General features: G+C 35.3%; 1 pseudogene; it reads left to right on the top strand.

Annotated features, from left to right (window-relative positions):
- Positions 1-10,244: 10,244 nt before the first annotated feature.
- On the top strand, positions 10,245-15,349 carry LOC129876745 (uncharacterized; annotated as a pseudogene).
- Positions 15,350-22,783: the final 7,434 nt, after the last annotated feature.

The raw sequence follows: 22,783 nt of genomic DNA, 5'->3' as shown, positions 1-22,783 counted from the left end.
GTGGAATACGAATAAGGACTTTACTTTCCCAAGTCCCTTCAAACTCTCACCTACTCTAACCTTGCAAACAAGCCTATGAAACTAGTGAAAATAGTCGTCATAGTCTGAGTTTCTACTTTCAACGAGACTTTTTTAGCTTGTAAAACTTTCTCTCCTTCATTAGGAAAGTTATCCGAGTCGCCACCAATCATGAATCCTGATGGGGGGATTGGTCATCTTCTAGCTTACTCTACTAGAACTACTATATATGCACTAAACTTTCATTGATGGGATCAAATATCTTCTGGTAAAATGACCCTATGCATTTGTGTCAGCATGTTACTGTTCATCTCATACTTTAGGTCCATTAGTTTTGGGCCATTTCTAATTATATCTTGTTTCTTTTACTGTCTGATATTACTGTTTTGTTTTTATCTCTCCTTGAGCCGAGTGTTTACTAGAAATAGTCTTCCTCCGATCATAAGATAGGGAAAGGGTCTATGTACATACTATCCTTTGAGACTCTACCCTAAGGATTATACTTTGCTTATTGTTGTTGTTGAGCTTTTTGAAAATGGAGAACCCCGAACGGCCTTGGAGGCCTAAAATGAAGATAGTCCAAAGAAGGGGCCTTTTGTCTACACGCTTTTGAGAATAAAATAGACGAGACGGTTGTGATTGATAAAGTAGGGGGAGATGTTGTCGTACTCAGAGGCCCAAGAGTACATGCCATACAAAATAGCGGTGGCTCCATAGGGGGGATTATTGGGTTCTTATGGGTGCATTAACTAGAAATTGGTTGGAATTGGAAGCGATTGTAAGAGAGGGAGGGAAAGGAAAAGCAGAAAGTTTTATGCGTTTGTACTCCACATCCGTGAAGCATTTCACTCGCTCAAGAAGATATACAAAATTTCTAACTTTCCGATGTTAGAAGAATTATACGTAGTTTTGATGTAGTATTGGGTGTGAACTTGTTCACAAGCATCTTCTATTGATGGCACTCCACCTTTGAAGGTAGACACATTGCAGGGCGGAGATTGGCTCATACGCTCTTTCCTTATGTGTTTTATCTTTTTATATTTTAAATCACCCAATAAAAATTATGATTCCGCTTATAATCAGTGAGAGTCTACGTTATAATATGGTGTACATGTGTCACGGTCCAATTCCTCAGGTCATGATGACATCTACTATAACTCATCTGTAGGTAAGCCAACCTATAAATCCAGAACGCCAAATAATGGATTTGAGGCAGAAACTAAACTAGAGTAGGAAATTATAAAATAAATATGGATAAATAAGCGGAAGCAACCAAAACATGATATGAACAATTAAAGATCCCTCTCAGAACCTGAAAGTCACAAGTATAGAGCTTCTATAAAATGAAAGATGAGTACAAGTCCCGAAAGTGGACCAGAAATATATAAACAACAATTGGCTAGTCTCAAAAGGCAAAAGATGGGCCATTCATACTGAAGGAGACAGAAATGGTCCAAAACGCCAAGTGCTCACCCTAGTCTCTGAATCTGACTGCAATAGGCTCGATCTATTCGTGATGGTAGCTGATGCTTGGTCCGGAATCATGAAAGTATTTGCAGAGTGTAGTATGTGTACCAAGACAATAGGTACTCAGTAGGCATCATAGGCCAACTGAGAAGAAAAGGTAAAAATAATATGAAAAACGAAATAAGCCTAAATAGGAATCAACATAATCATCAAAAGGAAAAAGAGTACTACCTATGAGAACTACAGCTAACTATACCTAACTGGGCCCCCAATAGCACTCGCGCGCAAGTTAAATAAAAACTCGAACGAACCCCCATAAGCTCGCCAAGTACACAGAATAGCTACAACTACCAAGGCTGAGAACTAAAAAATTGCGATGTTAGGAATCGAAGAACTGTATCATTTCCAAACTCAAAATCTCTGAGAGTCAACGAACAAAGGATGCCTTAGGGGTCGAGGACGAGACTAGGACCTAGATATTCTCTAGAAGTTTTAAAGTGGCCAAGGGAGGGATTGGGTATCTGGATGTTTGCCATAATACATAAGTGCGGTCAAGGCCAGGACTGGGTACCCGGATGCTCGCCGTAATACATAGTTGTCACAGCTTGAGTTTCTACTTTCAACGAGACTTTTTTAGCTTGTCAAACTTTCTCTCTCTCATTAGGAAAGTTATCCGAGTCGCCACCAATCATGAATCCTGATGGGGGGATTGGTCATCTTCTAGCTTACTCTACTAGAACTACTATAGATGCACTAAACTTTCATTGATGGGATCAAATATCTTCTGGTAAAATGACCCTATGCATTTGTGTCAGCATGTTACTGTTCATCTCATACTTTAGGTCCATTAGTTTTGGGCCATTTCTAATTATATCTTGTTTCTTTTACTGTCTGATATTACTGTTTTGTTTTTATCTCTCCTTGAGCCGAGTGTTTACTAGAAATAGTCTTCCTCCTATCATAAGATAGGGAAAGGGTCTATGTACACACTATCCTTTGAGACTCTACCCTAAGGATTATACTTTGCTTATTGTTGTTGTTGAGCTTTTTGAAATTGGAGAACCCCGGACGGCCTTGGAGGCCTAAAATGAAGATAGTCCAAAGAAGGGGCCTTTTGTCTACACGCTTTTGAGAATAAAATAGACGAGACGGTTGTGATTGATAAAGTAGGGGGAGATGTTGTCGTACTCAGAGGCCCGAGAGTACATGCCATACGAAATAGCGGTGGCTCCATAGGGGGGATTATTGGGTTCTTATGGGTGCATTAACTAGAAATTGGTTGGAATTGGAAGCGATTGTAAGAGAGGGAGGGAAAGGAAAAGCAGAAAGTTTTATGCGTTTGTACTCCACATCCGTGAAGCATTTCACTCGCTCAAGAAGATATACAAAATTTCTAACTTTCCAATGTTAGAAGAATTATACGTAGTTTTGATGTAGTATTGGGTGTGAACTTGTTCACAAGCATCTTCTATTGATGGCACTCCACCTTTGAAGGTAGACACATTGCAGGGCGGAGATTGGCTCGTACGCTCTTTCCTTATGTGTTTTATCTTTTTATATTTTAAATCACCCAATAAAAATTATGATTCCGCTTATAATCAGTCAGAGTCTACGTTATAATATGGTGTACATGTGTCACGGTCCAATTCCTCAGGTCATGATGACATCTACTATAACTTATCTGTAGGTAAGCCAACCTATAAATCCAGAACGCCAAATAATGGATTTGAGGCAGAAACTAAACTAGAGTAGGAAATTATAAAATAAATATGGATAAATAAGCGGAAGCAACCAAAACATGATATGAACAATTAAAGATCCCTCCCAGAACCTGAAAGTCACAAGTATAGAGCTTCTATAAAATGAAAGATGAGTACAAGTCCCGAAAGTGGACCAGAAATATATAAACAACAATTGGCTAGTCTCAAAAGGCAAAAGATGGGCCATTCATACTGAAGGAGACAGAAATGGTCCAAAACGCCAAGTGCTCACCCTAGTCTCTGAATCTGACTGCAATAGGCTCGATCTATTCGTGATGGTAGCTGATGCTTGGTCCGGAATCATGAAAGTATATGCAGAGTGTAGTATGTGTACCAAGACAATAGGTACTCAGTAGGCATCATAGGCCAACTGAGAAGAAAAGGTAAAAATAATATGAAAAAAGAAATAAGCCTAAATAGGAATCAACATAATCATCAAAAGGAAAAAGAGTACTACCTATGAGAACTACAGCTAACTATACCTAACTGGGCCCCCAATAGCACTCGCGCGCAAGTTAAATAAAAACTCGAACGAACCCCCATAAGCTCGCCAAGTACACAGAATAGCTACAACTACCAAGGCTGAGAACTAAAAAATTGCGATGTTAGGAATCGAAGAACTGTATCATTTCCAAACTCAAAATCTCTGAGAGTCAACGAACAAAGGATGCCTTAGGGGTCGAGGACGAGACTAGGACCTAGATGTTCGCTAGAAGTTTTAAAGTGGCCAAGGGAGGGATTGGGTATCTGGATGTTTGCCATAATACATAAGTGCGGTCAAGGCCAGGACTGGGTACCCGGATGCTCGCCGTAATACATAGTTGTCACAGCTTGAGTTTCTACTTTCAACGAGACTTTTTTAGCTTGTCAAACTTTCTCTCCTTCATTAGGAAAGTTATCCGAGTCGCCACCAATCATGAATCCTGATGGGGGGATTGGTCATCTTCTAGCTTACTCTACTAGAACTACTATAGATGCACTAAACTTTCATTGATGGGATCAAATATCTTCTGGTAAAATGACCCTATGCATTTGTGTCAGCATGTTACTGTTCATCTCATACTTTAGGTCCATTAGTTTTGGGCCATTTCTAATTATATCTTGTTTCTTTTACTGTCTGATATTACTGTTTTGTTTTTATCTCTCCTTGAGCCGAGTGTTTACTAGAAATAGTCTTCCTCCTATCATAAGATAGGGAAAGGGTCTATGTACACACTATCCTTTGAGACTCTACCCTAAGGATTATAGTTTGCTTATTGTTGTTGTTGAGCTTTTTGAAAATGGAGAACCCCGGACGGCCTTGGAGGCCTAAAATGAAGATAGTCCAAAGAAGGGGCCTTTTGTCTACACGCTTTTGAGAATAAAATAGATGAGACGGTTGTGATTGATAAAGTAGGGGGAGATGTTGTCGTACTCAGAGGCCCGAGAGTACATGCCATACGAAATAGCGGTGGCTCCATAGGGGGGATTATTGGCTTCTTATGGGTGCATTAACTAGAAATTGGTTGGAATTGGAAGCGATTGTAAGAGAGGGAGGGAAAGGAAAAGCAGAAAGTTTTATGCGTTTGTACTCCACATCCGTGAAGCATTTCACTCGCTCAAGAAGATATACAAAATTTCTAACTTTCCAATGTTAGAAGAATTATACGTAGTTTTGATGTAGTATTGGGTGTGAACTTGTTCACAAGCATCTTCTATTGATGGCACTCCACCTTTGAAGGTAGACACATTGCAGGGCGGAGATTGGCTCGTACGCTCTTTCCTTATGTGTTTTATCTTTTTATATTTTAAATCACCCAATAAAAATTATGATTCCGCTTATAATCAGTGAGAGTCTACGTTATAATATGGTGTACATGTGTCACGGTCCAATTCCTCAGGTCATGATGACATCTACTATAACTCATCAGTAGGTAAGCCAACCTATAAATCCAGAACGCCAAATAATGGATTTGAGGCAGAAACTAAACTAGAGTAGGAAATTATAAAATAAATATGGATAAATAAGCGGAAGCAACCAAAACATGATATAAACAATTAAAGATCCCTCCCAGAATCTGAAAGTCACAAGTATAGAGCTTCTACAAAATGAAAGATGAGTACAAGTCCCGAAAGTGGACCAGAAATATATAAACAACAATTGGCTAGTCTCAAAAGGCAAAAGATGGGCCATTCATACTGAAGGAGACAGAAATGGTCCAAAACGTCAAGTGCTCACCCTAGTCTTTGAATCTGACTGCAATAGGCTCGATCTATTCGTGATGGTAGCTGATGCTTGGTTCGGAATCACGAAAGTATATGCAGAGTGTAGTATGTGTACCAAGACAATAGGTACTCAGTAGGCATCATAGGCCAACTGAGAAGAAAAGGTAAAAACAATATGAAAAACGAAATAAGCTTAAATAGGAATCAACATAAGCATCAAAAGGAAAAAGAGTACTACCTATGAGAACTACAGCTAACTATACCTAACTGGGCCCCCAATAGCACTCGTGCGCAAGTTAAATAAAAACTCGAACGAACCCCCATAGCTCGCCAAGTACACAGAATAGCTACAACTACCAAGGCTGAGAACCAAAAAATTGCGATGTTAGGAATCGAAGAACTGTATCATTTCCGAACTCAAAACCTCTGAGAGTCAACGAACAAGGGATGCCTTAGGGGTCGAGGACGAGACTAGGACCTAGATGTTCGCTAGAATTTTTAAAGTGGCCAAGGGAGGGATTGGGTATCTGGATGTTTGCCATAATACATAAGTGCGGTCGAGGCCAGGACTGGGTACCCGGATGCTCGCCGTAATACATCAGTGCGGTTGAGGCCTGGACTAGTACCCGGATGCTCGCTGTAACACATCAATATGATCAAAGCCGGTATTGGATATCCAGATGCTCATCATACTAGCAAGCCAGTGGAGGCCGGAGCTGGGTACCCGGATGCTCCCCGATAATTCGAAATGGAGGCCGGAGTTGGGTACCCAAATGCTCATAGATAATCCAGAATAGAGGTCGGGACTGGGTACCCGGATGCTCACAGATATTTTATCCTATGGTGCCGAATATTCTCTATTCTAACTAAACAATAACAGTACCAAGAATCTCCTTCCCAATGAGTCAACCGATATGCCGCTAAAATTGGAACCGGAGCCAATATCAACGATTATGAAATTTAGTGTTGCCAATGCATCACGAAATTCACAATTATACCGAGTTATGGATGAGGTTATTTTTAAGAGCAAGGGTAACGCCTAGCTAAGGCCAAACTACCAGGCACTAGCCCGCTACACCATTCTACAAGGATCTAAGTCCACCGGAGCGACGTTGGGACATCTAAAGCATGTTTATATCCTATACTAAGGCCAACATACTCCATAATATCAACAACATGCTCATTCAAATCTTCTTATAATACTAACAAATAACGACAAGATACACATGCTTCTAAATACCCAAAAAACTCGATAACAAGCCTAAAACATGATTTCTAACACCTGAGATATACAATTAAACTACCCAATCAAAATTCTAACTATTTCAACATGCTTTCACACATTCTATCTCAATCTAAAGAAAGATAAACCATAGCCTACTTGTAGGCTAAACATGCGAGCTCTAAATTACTGTGCCGGAGCTTTTTTCTTTCGAACTGCCTCAGAATCCACCACGCTGTCAAATATAGAATCACAATGTTGATAAGGTCATTTAAACACTAATCTCATAATTTTTGGAGATGGACCAATTTCGAGGTCTAAAATGGAAAATATGGAACCCGCATCCGAAATTCTGGATTTTCCCCTAAAAATAGGTTTGAAACATCATCCCAAGCTCACAAATCATATTTATAACATAATTTGGGGTGGAAAACTATGCGGGACGAATATGCAACCAAAACTCATAAATTTCAACTAAAAGACCAAAAATGGCAGCATCAAAATCAGCTAATTTTGAAGAAATAAGACTCTTTCAATCCAAAATAATTGCACTATGATGATTCTTGCAAAAAATCCCATAATCTAGCCTCAAAAATCACTCAAAATGGAGTTATATTGACCAAGATACACTCTTCCAAAATTCAACAAAGTTTCATTCCAAAAAAGACTAACTCAGTAGTTAAAAATTAATTTTTTACCTTGAATGATGTGCCAAAAGCAGATTCTGACACCTCCAAGATGTGCTCCTCAAACTTCCACGCAAGATAGCCTCTGATTTACCCAAATCAGAGTCAAAACGATCAAGAACCAGCTGCTCAAAGATCAATAAAATTCTAACTCGGAAATGTAACAATCAGCTACTAAAGTAGAAGTTTTACCTCAAACAAAGCCTCCTCTCGAGATTCCGATCTCACCAACAGATTTTCAACGAAAATCTCTTAAATTTAGACTCTTGAATTGTCAAAATCAGGTTTATATAGATCAAGAAATAAATTCTCAAAGTTCTTCAAAAATTAACTCCGAAAATGAATATTTCAGCTACTAGAATCAAGATTTTACCTTAATCGAATGCTCCAAATCAGTTTTCGAGCTCTCTAATATGTTCTCCTCGAAAAATCTCATAGGTTTTCCTTTTGAATCACCCAATTTGGAGCTCTATTACTCAAGTTATGGAGTTTTAAAGTTGGAGAAAATATCGCCAAAAAAATAAATTGCACCAGCTGCTATAGAATTTGATTTTGGAAAATCCAAAATCTCCGATTGAGTGCTCGGAATTCGTTCAAAATCTGATAAAAATAAATCTGATATGTTATCCCACTAAATTCGATATTCCAAACTCAATGAAGGATTCAGAATTCCCATACGAGGTCATTTTTAAAAAAGTGGATTCCACACCCAAGTGTCATTTTAAGCCACATTCTACAACGGGTCTCGAGATTAGATCGAAGCCTCGAAAAGCAAATAAAGGATCGTTATAGATCAAACTCGACATTCCAGAACTAACTGTGCTGTCAGAATTTTCATCCGAGCGTGTTTTTTAAGAATATTGACCAAAGTCAACCATAAGCTAACGTTCAAAGTTAAAAGATCCAAATGACCCCAAACTCATATCGATTGCCTCGATACTTGAACCGATTGTTCTCATAGCCTAATTGGTCATTCCAGAAAGAGAGGGAAAGAGAAAGAGAAAAAGAGAGAAAAAAGGACAAATATAATGCATTTCTAACACAATAAAGAAAATAAAAAAATAATTATAATAGATTTTGAATTCAGTATATTATACATATTATAGGCATATTTCAATTCACATAGTAAATATATAACTAAAATATTTTTAATAAAATAATATATTTCGTTAATAAGAGAAAAAAATAAAAAATAATTATAATAGATTTTGAATTCAATATATTATAGGAATATTTAATGCACGTGGTGAATATATAACTAAAATATTTATAATACAATAATATATTTAGAACCATTAATAAGAGAAAAAATACACAATAATTATAATATATTTTAAAATCAATTTATGATATATATATTATATGCATCTTTCAATAAATATAGTGAATATATAATCAAAATATTTTTATCAAAAATATATTATAAGTATTATATGTGAATTTTAAATATTTTGATACTATTTAAATTAGGATAATTAATTATTAATTTTAAAAAAGGAAGAAAGAGAAAGAGAAAGAGAAAGAGAAAAAATGAATAGAAAAAAAAAAGAAGCGACATGCAGAAGGGAAGAGGGGAGGGGAGAGGGGAGAGGAAGAGAGAGAGAGAGAGAAAGAGAGAGGAAGAAGAGAGGGGTAATTGAGTAATTTTAATTATTAATTAAGATAAATATGTTATAGACCGTAATAAAAAAGTACCCTAAAAAAGATAATTATTAATCTAAAAGAGTTTATTTATGTAAAGATTTCTATAAATTATGTAACAAGGCAAAATGCCAAACATATTTATGAAAAATAGTTATAGTTTAAAAAAATTATAAAAAAACACTATATGTTATTTTTGTAGCAAACTCTCTCTCTCTCTCTCTCTCTCTCTCTCTCTCTCTCTCTCCTGCCAATAAAAAGGAATCCATTCAAATGTATTATGTAGAAATTGTATTTAATCAAATATAGGTGAGAGTTTTGTATTTTATATCAATTGTATTCGAAAAATTATATTTGTAATTTTGTATCAATTGTATTTATTTTCATGCGAATACAATATGCATTCATCCTCTCTGTCAAATAGAGGATGAATACAGTTATATTCGTTGTATTTTGAATGTAATTGATACAGAATACAAAACAGTTATGCATTAAATAAATACAGAATACAATGCAAAATAAATACAAAATACAATTCTCTCTTCTTCCTCTCTCAATTTAGCCCGCTTATCTCGATCTCGATCGCCCCTCTCCTCCTAATATGTGTTCATTTTGATACAAATCAATTTGTTCTTGTATTTTTTTCTAAAATCTGCGAAAAAATACAAATGCATAGCAAATCAAAGTGTAGCTGTGAGACAAAAATTGTGTGCTTATATATACAAGCACATGTTTTATTGTACTCTTTATGCTCGCTTAATTTCAGCCTAATTAATTGATAATTTTTTAAATCAATTAAATCTTTTTAATTTTAATTACCCGTTATAATAATTATAACGGAATTAATTAATTTGTGAAATTAGTTAAATTTATTATTTTTCTTTTTTCAAAAAGACATTAAACTTTCTCAAACAATCATCGTTTAATAACACACACATGATAATTTAGTTCCTAATGTACATTTTCGCACCCAAATCATGCCTATATAGACAAAGGCATTACCTTAATCGAAATTTTTGTACTCAAATAATTAATTAACGTTTATGTATTTTTCTCAAATATAAGATACTACTTATCGCTCCATAATAAAACGAAGAACATCAAATCCAACAAAAATTAATTAAAAATAAATAAATACTTATCACACCACGATTTTTTTTCCTAAGCCCCATAGAAAAAAACACACCCACGAACACACGCATCTATACAGAGTTAGCAGCCACATACATAATCACTATGTCCCTACACACATATAAAACTACACACATGCGCCCCTTTTCTTTCTCTTTTTCCTCGTAATAATCTCCTCATTTTCTCTGTGTCTTTCCTCCCTTTGATTGCCGGCAGCCCACAATCAGAAAAAAGAAGAAGCCCTAGAATCCCTTTTCTCTCTGCAAAATTTTTTTTTGCTCAAAATCCAATCTTTTTAAGGTATTTTCTTGGATCTATAGTCTCTTTTTCAAACTGGGTCTGTCTGATTTTGTTATTTTAGTGCTTTTTTTGGTGCAAGATTTGATTTTTATTTTGTGGGTTTTCGTGATTTTGCTTATATGTTTTCTCAATTGAGACTTGTAATAACTAGTTTTTGGGAAAAGCAAAAGATGGTGAATTGCGTTAAGGTTTTCTCAATTCCAGATCTATCTTTTTCTGTTTCTAGCTGGGTTCTATCTGGTGTTAAGGTTTTAGCTAAGTTTTTACCAAGATTTTTTTTATTGTATGTTCATATCGGCTTTATTAATTAAGTCTTGTATTCACTATCTTTTTGATCTATTTCCTATCTTTCAAGGTGAGTTCTTTCTGACTTTTTTCCTGCAATGGTATTTTTGTATGCTCATGATTGCTTGACTTGATACTGTGCTTTCTTAATTGAACTCTGCATACCCAGTGTAATCCCAAAAGTGGGGTCTAGGGGGTCTGGGGAGGGTGGTGTGCACGCAGCCTTACACGCTCAGCTCCACTGTGCATGAACCAGTGTCTGTAAAAGAAGAGTGTGGTAATTGTAGCTGAAATTGGATAACTTGATGATGCAGTTTAAAGCTAGTTTCTATGTGAAGGATTACTCCTTAATTTTTCTGTTTTTATTTGGACGCCATGGTAATATAGTTGGAGAGCTCTCGGATTTTCACAACTTGGATCTTGAAATTTTTTATTATGTTGCAAATCCATACAGAGCTTTCTTAGTAAATGCCCTGTAATCATCGAATTGTTCTTGATGTATAGTTAAAAGCTAGTATATGTTTGAGATTTACTACTAGATTTATTAATTTTTAGCTTGATTAGACATCTTTTAAGTTTCTCAGTCTTATAATAATCTTACTATTGCTAAAAAATGGGGCCCCTAAAATTTGGGGGCCTATGGCAAGTGCCTTGTTTTCCAATGCACAGAGCCTCCCTGATTGTGCGTCATAAATATGCAATACATGTAGAGGTCAGTAAGATGAGTGATCAGTCTGCTTAAGTCTAAAATTTATTTGAACTCTATTATGTTTCTGCTAGCGGCAGGCCCTTCATATGTGGATATACTAAAATTTCCTCTAATCTAGATAGTAAAGGTTTAATAAGTTTTTATCAAAAAATATTTGACTAATCAGGGACGGTTGAATTAAGGTTATTGTTGTATTCTAGAACTAGTAGTCATCTTGCCACCTTAAGATTAGTAAGAAATGGCTAAAGAATCTTTTGTTGGCCTACCTGTTCTCGTTCATAAACTTGAGGTTAAGTCTATTGAATTTGTATATGTTTTCAGCAATAAGGTTGCTGTCCAGGGGAAGTATCTTTCGATCACTTGTAAATAAAAGGAGACCCTTTTCCAGTATTAGCAATCATCATCTTGTGAGGATAGTCTAGTTGTATTATGTTCAAGATTATTTGTGTTGAGTCTCTTATTCATTAAGGGTCTAAAACTTAGGATTTTTAACCGAAATAAGTACTAAGAAGTGATTTAAGGATAATCAAAATCTTGTAGGTCAGTGGCCTGTTTCAGCTGTGTGTTTGGGAGTCTAGTTTGTTAAACTTGTTTAGCTTTCCTTCATGTTAATGCATGAGTAGTTAATCTGTGACATAAGAGGTTTATCATATCCCGTTAAGGTAACATCTGTATCTTTGTTTATTCAAGTCCCCTTTAACTTGAGAGGAGTTTTATGTTTGTTCAAGAAAAGATCAATTTGTTCACAATTATGCTCTGGTTGTGTTTGTCTTTTTAAAAATGAATAGAGTTGGCAATTAAGAGAATTGCCACTGCTTACTTGAGATTAATGGTACACCTTCTAGTATTGAATGGTTTAAGTATGTTTGAACTTTAAACTCACTACATCAACCCATTTTGAAGTTCTGAATTTAGCACTCTTCTTTATTTTTTAAGTTGCGAGTAAGAAGTAGCAGTTTTCTATGCAAAAGTTTTTTTTTTGCTACTATTTTCTTCATTTTACTGTTCAGAAACCCCATCATTGTTCAGGGACTGTGTTGCTCTCTTTTTTGTGCTTACCACTTCTTAAATCCTGAATAATGAACCTTAGTATCATTAGTTAAGACTAAATCCATTAAGAATTTAGTGGTAATAATTTTCCAGATTGGTTTGACCCCGGGTCTTTGAGAGAATCCTTGTGCAACAAGGCGTGCCTTGTATCTTACAATTTCATCTCTCATTTCGTTTTCGCACAAAAATCCATTTATAGCCAACTGGTTTTACCCCTTTAGTGGTTTGTTAATAACGTTTAGTCCGAAAATTCGACCGTTAATCGCTTTCAAAACAATATTTCCCTCACCAAGAAAATACCCATTTGAGATGCGAACTAAAAAAGGGTCCTCAATGACTATAGAGTTATATAGTCGAGGTAACAATTGTCTATCCTATTTTGGGATGCTTTAACTAAAATACCAACCCCACCAAAATACGTTGCCTTGTTGTAACAATGTACCCCTGCGACAATGTTAGCCTCACCCCTAAGTACAATTCCAATTGCTGATGAGAAAATTGTAACATCAGTAATTGTATTGTCAATACTAGCAAGATCAATTGCTATGCCTGAGAAATCCTTCTCACCTCTATCACCACCAATGGTTGGATGTTGGCCCATGAACGTGTTCGATATAAAGGTCTTGTGGCCCCTAAGGACAAGGACTCCTTCCGTGCTAAAGTGAACGAAAAAGCAATCCGTTGTGCTAATTCTAGCTGAGTCAATGACATATAGGACCTCCTCCTCGATAGCCAGAGTCGAAGAGGATGTCAAGGAACGTTATATCCTCGTAGCGAATCGCAACATTTTGGTCGCGCCGATCGAAAATGTCACTATAATGGTGGGAAATATTGTAGTCTTTGACAAACTTGGTATAATCTTTTGACCATAGCTCAATTAGATGTCCATCACCTGGAAATGTATCGGATGCTGTTAATGTTCCCCCTTTTTACCTGAAAATGTTTCTGCTCAATCAATAACCTGTCCATTTATTAATTCAGTCTATTTTACCTACTCAATCCGTTCATTTGACACCTCTAGACAGAGATATGGGCCAAGAAAGGGGTAAACAATGGATCCTAAAAGATATGGACTGTCATTTTGGGCTTGGCCATGAAATGTATGAGGAGTACTACTAGCCCAATGGGTTTTGTAACTAAGGTAGTCCTTTACTGGCCCTAACATTTGCAAAAAAAGAGAATAATCAATAATAAATACGGTAAATTTTACATATAGTCACATATCTATAATTATTATTATTTACAAAAAGTCAATTAACTATCATTTCTAACACAAAAATCGTTACACTTTGGAAATGATAAAACAAAAATTACACAATCTAAAAATACTAACTTTACGAAGGATAACTCATTTTTTAAACTTTAATAAATAACATTCAATTATAAAGTCCAACCCGACCCAAAACCCCAAGGACAAAAGAGCATAGAAGAAAAACCCTCAAAAGAATAATTAGAGCCCGTTTGGATTAGCTTATAAGCCTTATAAGCTATTTTCAGCTTTTTTGAGTGCTTAAAATAAATCTCAAAAAATAATAGGGTTTGTTTGATTTAGTTTATTTAAAATAACTTATAAGCTAAAAACAACTTATAAGCCAAAAAAAAAACAAGTTGGGTTAGCTTAGTTTTTTTAGCTTAAAATAAATAATTTTCAGCTTATAAACAGTTTAAAAAAAACTTATTCAAATAGACAGTAAGTAACATTACTTGGTGAGAAATTCTAAACCTAAAGTGATATTAACTATTGAATTCTAAGCCAATTTTCTTTTTTCCTATCTAGCCTGCGCCACTTTTGTGAAAGAATTCTAAGTGGACCGTAAATCTAATTAAACAAAGAAAGGCAAGTTAATGATATTATTACTCCTAAAAAGGAATTTTAAACCTACACATTATTGATATTTATTATAATCAATATTTAATATGATTAAAATAATAATATAATAATTGATAAAAATGGTGAAAAAATGATTTTGTCTAAAGCAGAATTTTTTAATGAAGGCAACAACATTATTAAGACCTTCATGCTTTTAATATATATAGTATATATGTTTCCTTATTCCCTACCCTTTTGAAATTTGATATTGACAATTGCCGTGCAACCCATTTTCTGACATCGAAAATCTAATTGAAAGATTATCATGCAGCATATAGGAATGCTAGGAGATCATCGGTTACTTGCCCTTGGTTCTGATATGCAGTCAAACAACAAAGATCTGCTTCACTTGGAGGCTGAAGGCTTGTCCTTGGAATCAAAACTTCTCTTTTGCACTAGCGATGGCGGATCTCAATCCCTAAATTTGAAACCTGAACTTTTTGATAAGAAGCCCGAAATTTCATCTGTACCCAAAAGCCAAGTTCTAACAAAGGTCAAGGATTTTTTGGGAGTGTTTTTGGAAAATACTAGAAAGTGGAGCTTGAGGCTATGAAGAATCCTGAGAAATATGATATTGAAGCTCTTATTGGTGAAGAATCTGAATACATAGAGATGGACTTAATGTTGGGTGTCACTGAAATTCACACACATGAGGCTTTATCAGCTGTTGAATCTGCAATAGAAAGTTACCAACCAGTAATCGATCTGGCTACCAATAATGAGACAGAATCTGAAGATAGTAGCGATGAGGATGACATTCAGGATAGCAGCACCAGCAAAAGTGATGATGATGGAGCTTCTTCTCTAGGAAAAGAATCTAAGCTTACGGAAAAGGATTCTCCTAAGAAAGCATTGAAGAGGAAGCGACAGTCCGTAAATCGAGCTAACATAGTTGAGCTCTCTTAGTGCTGTGGACATTAAATAGTTGTTATTTTGGGGGAGAAATTTAGAAAATAGTAAGTGTGCCTCTTTTTCATGTTTCCTTTAAAACTTGTTTTAGTTCTACCCTTTTTATCTCTTGAAATGGTCGTTTTGTTTTACTATCTAGTAGCACCACATGGTGTTTCTTTTAAACAAAAAAAGAACAAAACAAAAACTAAGTTAAATCTTTTTTTTTTTGGAAAATGGATAAGTTGCCTCAACTTGTTCATAAAGTCATTTAGAGCTCGTTTGGAAATCAATTTATAAGGCTTTTTTTTAAACTTATTGTGGTGTTTGGCTACCAACTTAAAATGTTAAATTTATGCCATAAAGTTTTTAAAGTCATCCAAAAATAAAAAATTGGAAATTCTAACTTTTTTTGGAGGACTTAAAACCATTTTCATTGATCATGGAAATTACTTTTATATCCCTTATGTTTTATTTTAATTTCCAAAGTACCCTCTCAGCTTAAAGTCCTAAAATTCACATTTGTTCCTCATTTCTTCAGCAACATGGCAGCCTCCACGATCTATGTTCACCATCTTCTACAACAGCGCAGCCTCTAAACCCAGTGGTCCAGCTGGTTGGTTCTACAACGTTGCCACTAATAAAAAGGCTTCATCTGATTACTCTGTTTGGACTGCTAAACATACTTTCAATCTTGGTGACTAGCCAAGAAATTCGAGCATAGCCAAGAAAGGAAGAAGAATGAGGCGATAGAGAAAAATAAAATTTTCTGTAAAAGGGTGGTTGCCCATCTCTGCTTTGCCAGTGATTTCTCCATTAATGGAACAGAAGACCAACAACCCTTTGAAATATACAAGAAAAACAAACATTACACCTTCATCCAAACACGTTAATACTCTTCTTGCTCTTGCTTTTTCTCTTTTTCTTTCTCCTTTCTTTATGCTGCTGATGTTGTAAAGGGGCTATGATGATTGATTGCTTCCTTTCTAGGCTATGTTCAATCATGATATTGAGAAAAATTCGATCCGTATCTTGGCAGGGCGACCCGATGAAGGCTTTGAATAGCAAACTGGTGTCTGCAGCCATGGCGGCGTCGCTTTTCCCTTGGCTTTGTTAAGAAATACAGCAAATTTGAGCCCTTAATCACCGTTAACATAGGATATATTTGTTGGTGGAAGAAGAATGGTTTAATTAATATTCTCATAATTAATACACAACTCTTTATTCCAAAATAAGTGTCTCTTTTAGCTCATGCACCCCTCTTAAGTAACATGTATTTATAAAAAATTAACTTAAATAAACATTTATAGTGAAAGTGATTTTACAATATAAATTACTTTTGATTTAAATCAACTTTAGAGTTTAAAAATCTTTTAAATCAACTTATTACAGTGTCAACAACTTTAAGGGTATTTTAGTCATTTTGACAGAAAATATGTGCTTAACAGCACTTATTTGCCAAACACATTAATAATTTATTTTCAGCATAATCACTTTTATCCAAACACTCAACTGCTTATTTATAAAAATAACTTTCAGCACTTAAAAATTCTAAAAACACTTTATACATAAAAAATACTTTTTTTAAGTCTATCCAAGCGGATTCTTACACAGATCAAAAGGAGAAAAAAAGAAGAAAAAAATGTGTTTGGGCTCACAATAGGGAAAATCTTCCTTTATTCTCTCTCTTTGCCTCTTTTAAGAAAATATATTATCTTTGTATAAAATATATTTCTCAAAACTCTGGAGCATTTAGCAAGTAGATACCATTTTTCAGTTGATCATTCAATTAATAATTTTTATTTTTAAAAAATCACACTTCTTGATAATAATTTTTTGAGATAATATTAACTATTAGTTGAGTGATAGTGGTCGTCTGAGAAATCAATTTTCCATGTCACAGCATCTTTCTATGGTTATTAGTATTCTTAACTTTAAGAAATTAAAGGTTCTTTTGGCATGAATGCCTCTTTCTGCTTCTCTTTTTAGCATATTTTATCTTACTTTTTCTTTAAATATAAGCATATATATTAACTTAAAAGGATCAAAATTCAAACGTAGTAAAGGGGAAAGGGATAGTTCGTTGAATTAATATAATAACTCCAGTGATATATCTTCTCCATATTATCTTGTTCTTTAATTTCAACTTACTTTTTAGTTTCGAGCAACAAAATTTTCTCTGGGTTCAAACCTAAAATTGATAAAGCAGTTTCATAATTGTACCACAATCTATATTGATAATAATAGGAGTATCATTGTTAATATGAACACACTTTTATTTTAATATTAGAATTAAAACCTTTGGTACACTAGTACAATAACACCTCGTTTAGTACAAGGTATGGGATAGAATCTAACAATTTTGAGTGATAATGATGGGATAAAAAAATTAAAATTGCCCAATCAAATCAATATCTGCAATCGATTGCTAGCACTATTGTTGACCATTAACATATTCAAGTTAAATTTCATTTTGAATTACTCTCTTCTTTTTATTTTGGTGCCGTTGGTCTTAAATATTGTTAGGAAAAATTTGAATTTTTTTTAAAAAAATAAGTGTTTGGTCATATAATTTATTATTATTTGGCAAATATATTTAGCAAATATCTAAAGTTTTCAAATTCTATAAAAAATGATTACTCCCTCCGTTCATTTTTATTTGGCCACTATACTAAAAATAAATGTCTAACAATACTTGTACAATTTATGAAATTAAGAGATACTTTACACTTAGTTCCTAATTTACTCTTATCATTAATTAGTAGTCATTATTTAATTATATTTTTCAATACATTATATTTATTATATTCAAAAAGTGATATGATAAAATTACCCTTCTATTTATAGTTTCTTAAGAATTGTGCAAAACCAATAGTGGATAAGTATTGTTGGACGGAGTGAGTATTTGGACCAAGTTCTAATATTTGGAAATTTTTAAAAATTTAGAATTACCACATACTTTTATATTTTATAAAAACACTCATCATTTATTAATTTCAACTAATATTTATCTATCGACTTACTCCATTAACATGACCAACCAACACCATTAAATAACATCTATATCTATTATAAAAGAATAGTTTGTTACTACCTTATATAGAAAGAAAAGTTTGAGTGACAAGATTGGGAAAAAATAATAATTTGTTTTTATTGCAATTAATATATTGTTCATACCCATATTGTTATTTTATTGTTGTTAATTGTTATCAATTATGTTACAATTTTTTTTAGCAGAACATGTTCATTATAAAATAATAATACAAATTTATGAGTATTTTAAATAATTTTTAGAAATTACGGATATAAACTAATATTTTTTGAAATAGGATAAATATTCTAGAGAAAATTTGTGGTAAACCGCATAGTGAAACTTTACAAAAATTTCACGCAATAATAACTTGTTAAGAATATTTGGAAATTTGGGGTCAAATGTTAGCTTTATTTTTTGTAACGACCCATTAGGTCGTTTTGAGTACTAGAGCTTTTTATTTCATAAAAAGTTACACCGTAAATTTTAATGGATATTTTGGACTATTCGTTTAACTAGGATTAATTAATTGATGGATAATTTAAAATAATTAATTTAGTTAGTAATTAATGGGCTAAGCCTATAATTTATTTAATACCCTATGTCACTTAGCCCATGTGTAATATTGAATTAAGTAACGAAAAGGGTTTGATATTCTTGAGTCGGATACGCGCATGAACTGCAAAGGAAGAGGGACGCTACTTCAGGTAAGATCAATTTGAAACTCCAATTCTTTCAACTTTGCTATTAAACTGTATGATGCCACACATACATTTGTTTATTATTTTTTTTAAGGAAAAGAACTAAACTTAGTACGTAGTTGCTGGAGACATGTTTTGGGCAAAAAGAAATATTAGTGGAAAAATAAATTATAAGTAAATTAGCAAGGTAATGATGACAAATTTCGAGTGGGATATTGATAAGGTCCAAAGATGCATTAATTATTTGAAAGATTAGATTGTGATGTGTTTTGGTATAATATAGGTCAAGTTTGCATGTTGATATCTTAATAGTAGGCTCCCTCGAATTCATCCCACATAGCAGGTTCAGTATCCTCACCTCTACCTTGTTCCCACTGGTTATACCAAATGTTTGCTACATCTTTGAGTTGATAAGACACCAACTCAACCTCCTCAATTTCCGTAGCATGCATAGCTTTCGGAATTTTCCACATCTCATCAATAAACTTTTGGGGATCTTCATCAACCTTAGAACCCGTGAATGCCGGCGGATTCATTCTCAAAAATTTTCTAATTCTGGTGGCAGCCGACGGCTCTTGGGAACTAGAGCTAAGAGTTGGCGAGCTCTGATTACCATTTTAGGCAGCTACTAATTGAGTGAGCATAGCGATTGCCCCTCGAAATTCTACCTCTGAAGTGGGTGCAGGCGGAGTAGCAGGCACTTGGTGGGGTACCTCCGCATATCTTGTGGGTCGACCTCTATCCCTCGATGGGCGTACCTCTGACTGGGGCATCTCTGCGTTATCAACATTCCTCTGGCTAGCCATACGTTTAGGAGGCATTATCTGTAACGTATAAACGCACGAATTAGAAAGGAGTTTTATAGAGTTTAACTCTATCGCACGAATTCAGAATATGAAAGAAGTGAAACAATTCCTAATGTCTTATAGCCTCCTGATTATAAGTGTGGTGCACAACACACCTATAAGCAAGACTCTACTAGACACGGCTTCATAGACTCCCTAGGACTCTTGAACTCTGTGCTCTGATATTGAGTTTGTCACGCTCCGGGAGGGTACCCTAGACGTGACCGACACTCAAAAGCCATTTCTGGCCTTCAAGCGAACCACCTGATTCAGTCACACTATCATTCAATCACATTCACTCAATGAAGGATTCAATCATAAACACACTATTCACATTATGGGGTCCGAAGGCCAAACACTATCAACTCAACAAAACAAATATAATAAGACTCCTCAAAATAACAGTCCAACCTCCCCACACTCTAGTCTATGAAGCCTCTATCAAAGTCTAGGAGGTGCCAATGACAAGCCTATGGCTACCAATAATCAAAATAAAGGAAACAACACAAAACTATACAGGGAGCTCGACATCTTTCGGAAACTAGGAGGACTCACCAAGTAGTTGGAAGAGTGTAGATCTTCAACGGTACGCCGGTTGATGATCTGTGGTACCTGTCTCTGCATCATTAAACAATGCAGGCCAAATGGCGTCAGTACATGGAATGTACGAGTATGTAAAACGGCCGAATAAAATAACATCAGAAAAGGATCAACCAACTCGGAAATCTCAACTTATAACTAAGTAACAATTCACTCAAGTGTCCTAAATCTAACAAGAAATGGTTTAGGTGGGACCAAATCACATGCCACTCAACTCAACTAACTCGGAGTACTATCAAGACCTAAATGGGAGTTTTTCTTATCCGACAACCATCACTTATGAGCCAGTGATAGTACAATAATCAGACGTTGTTGCCACATCCATCCATACCTTGCCAGGGCATGAACTCCTCCCTAATCATGGATTCCATCGATTAGTCAAGTCCTATCATTTCAGAACAATAAAATGGGAAACATCCGACTTTAACGGTGCAATCCCACGAGAAGCATTCGACTTTAACGGTTCCATCCCTACCTACGTTGGCGGCGTAGTTTTTGGAGTTCAAGTATGGACTATACTCTCACCCGCTTCGGTGTTCGATACTCCTCCCATGACTCTATGCTCATAAAAATCCATCCAATCATCTCAAACAAGCCCTCACGGCTAGTTTTATTTAGGACCTTGCCAACTCATCAACTCTATCCTCAATTTAACTCATTCAAGTCACAATGGCAAGTCTCGTTTAGAACCTTGCCAATTCGTCAACTCTATCCTCAAATAAACTCATTCAAGTCTAAATTAGATATGCATTTATAACATCTCACAAACATAACAAACTATTCCTCCCGTCATTTAACACCTCCTTAGGACTCATCACAACTCTAAGAATTTTAAACTAACAATTCAAGAGGAGTAACACATTTAAGGAAATTGACATATTCAACAAAATCACATGGTTAAAAAAATCAACCAAAGCATGTTACAACTCCTCTCCATTGACTCATGCTAACATGAAGATTTAGAAATTCTTAGCTCAACAACTTTAACACAATAAGAATCAAATTAATAGGAGACAAGACTCATTCAAACATAAACCATATCAAGAAACTTCATTCTCATGGACATCTAACCTCAAAGAAGAGTAGGGCACATGGAAGGACTCAACCCATGCTTTGAGTAGCCTTACATACCTTAGAATAGATTCTTGAAGAAACCTTGTTGTTGGGTATTCAATGGAAACTTGGAGTTTTGAAGCTCTTGGAACAATTCCTTGTTGGAAATAGAGAAGAAGAAGAAGAAGAAGAGAGAGAGACAGGGATTTCTAGGCCTTTTTAGAGAGAGAGAGGGAGAGGCTGAAAATGCTCCCAAAATTCCCAAGGCTCGAGTATATATAATTTGGGACAATTCCCAAATTGCTCTTTCTCCAAAATTCTGAAAAAGAGGCTGAAAACGCTCCTGGCGTGATAGTGGCGCATCGCGCCATTGCAGCGCCAGGTCGATTAGGCCTAAAACCTTCACATCTGTTAGTGGCGCGCCGCGCCAAGGACCAAACTACTGAGGCATGTTCTTGGCGCGATAGTGGCGTGTCACGCCTTTACAGCGCCAAGGCCATATTTTCTAGGTTCTGGAAAATAGACTTGAAAACCCTGCATACCTCGTAGTAGTGCGCCGCGCCAGGGACCAAACTACTGAGGCGTGTTCCTGGCGTGATAGTGGCATGTCGCGCCACTGCGGCGCCAGGCCCAGATTCCCACCAGTTGCAACCCAGGCCTAAAATTCTTGTCGAGCTAGTTCGTCTTAGGATCATCATATCTTTTGACTTCGAACTCCAAAAATTACATTCTTAGTGGTGTTGGAAAGAAGACTCGACGACCTTTAATTTAGTAGGTTGTGGGCCACCCAAATTATCGTCTTTCAAAAGGTAGGTTCATTAGAAGTCGACCCCTTATACGAACTCATCCTAAAACTTAGTCACGACAAATCTTTTGGACTTAGCTTGGTCCTAGGGGCCCTTGGTGACCCCACATCACCCTAACACTGCATAATTTCTCTAGGACTCATCTTAACTCATGCATATACTTCACAATACTAGAGTTCGATCCTACCCGTACACAAGAAGGGTCCGAATCTTAGGAAAAATTTGTTTTTGGGGGTGTTACACTACATGACTTTAGGAAAACTCCATTTCTTTTTTCTTTTGTGCTATTACTTGAATCCAATGTAACACCCACTAAAATGTTATTGATTCATGGATCCTTTCATTCATGAAGTCCAAATGAATTATCAAAGTTTTCTATTTAATTCAAGCATGAAACTTTATGGATTTTTATATCATGATTCCAAATGCATAGATTATTAAATATTTGAAGTTTAATCACCTATCTTATGTTAGCTTATGTTGGCTCTTAAATGCATTGAATTGTTGATTTATCA

This window comes from Solanum dulcamara, chromosome 12 (genome assembly GCF_947179165.1).
Source record: "Solanum dulcamara chromosome 12, daSolDulc1.2, whole genome shotgun sequence".
NCBI lineage: Eukaryota > Viridiplantae > Streptophyta > Magnoliopsida > Solanales > Solanaceae > Solanum > Solanum dulcamara.
This window is presented reverse-complemented; position numbering and strand designations above follow the sequence as displayed.